Raw genomic sequence first — 1,471 nt, forward strand, 5'->3', positions numbered from 1 at the left:
TTCCACAGTAAGTCTCTGCTCTGGGAGAGAGACCTGGTGGGTGACACTTTTGTTCTCATGACCACGAAGTTTCGATACAATATCTAGAAAGGCCAAATCCTCCACTTCCTTGTGTAGAGAGTCAGATCCTATGAGAGCACAGATCAGGACCATGGAATTATATTTTATTTTGGGAGCACTTTTCTCATTTGATAGCAGTCTGTGCATGATCTGTACAAGTTTAGAACTTTCTAGATCTTTCTCAGCAGTGTCCAGTTCTAAAGCTGCTATTAGCGCTAAAGCAACTAGGGCTGTATTATTACATGCTCACTAGTTGCCATGGTAACAAGATGCTTCATGCCACCTCTCTGTATGATGGTTTTAATTACATATTTCAATATAATGTACAGGATGAGAGCTGAGCGCAGTCTGCTGGACTCCCCCATCACCCTAGCATGATCTTTGGCTTCACACCATTTTACCAAATGCTCCACTGAACATTCTTGCCCAGTTGTTCAACACCTTCTTGGGCATCTATCAACATTCTTAATGTTCCCAGAAGTTTGAACTGAACTGGGGGCATTTCTGATTTCAGGAATTTTAGAACTTTCTCTGTGACCCCAGCAGATAACATCTTTGCTTTATTTACAACTGAGCTGGCCAGGTTCCTGAGGGCATTGAGTGCTGCATGCTGGATGATCACATTGCCATTCTCCACATGTCTGTCCAGTAAACCCATAAACTTTTCTACAATTCCGTTATCGACCATATGAATACAATTTCCATAATTTCTGGCAAAGTTAGCAATGGCCAGTGCTCCAGCAAGCTGTTGCAGGTGTTTATTTTATGGAATCCAGGGAAGTACCCTTTGAAACACACTGCCTTTTCCTCCTTCAAATAACTTCTGCATGGATTCCTCTCCAAGCAGTAATAAAGCCATTAAATCTGAACCAGTTTTGAGCTAGGCAATTTCATACCTTTTGTCACTATCCACCTTCTGCTGAACAATCTCCAGTAGACACTCTACCAGGCCTGCTTCAACCAGCTCTAGCTTAAGAGCATCATTTTCTGCCAAAGGGGGCAAGGACTTCAAAATTCTTTTCTCTCTTATCATGTTCGATTTGCTTCTTGAAGAACTTTACCAGCTCTTCAGCAATGTTTGTGCTGGCAAACTGTTCTTTACTTGACTTGAGTTCTACTAAATTACCAAAGGAAATAAGACACATTTCTGTAAGAGCTGCATCTTAGCAGTGGATACCCAGTAATTTCACTAAGGTAGGAATGACACCCATATTGATAAGCTGAGCTTAGAGGAAATTTTTCTCATTGCTATAGTTCATCAGCATGTCACAAAAACAGTCAAGAGCCTCTCATTGGTGTGGTCTGTTACACTGCACAGTGACCTTAAATAATCAATTACAATCTGTGCACCACCTGCTTGTCCAACTGCACTTCTGCCCTCATAGCTATCATAGCATACATTTCCTAGGGT

General features: G+C 41.6%; 1 pseudogene; it reads right to left on the reverse strand.

The window, feature by feature from the left end:
• Positions 1-6: 6 nt before the first annotated feature.
• On the reverse strand, positions 7-1,464 carry LOC102467763 (rap1 GTPase-GDP dissociation stimulator 1 pseudogene; annotated as a pseudogene).
• Positions 1,465-1,471: the final 7 nt, after the last annotated feature.

This window comes from Tupaia chinensis, unplaced genomic scaffold (assembly GCF_000334495.1).
Source record: "Tupaia chinensis unplaced genomic scaffold, TupChi_1.0 Scaffold144905_1, whole genome shotgun sequence".
Taxonomy (NCBI): domain Eukaryota; kingdom Metazoa; phylum Chordata; class Mammalia; order Scandentia; family Tupaiidae; genus Tupaia; species Tupaia belangeri.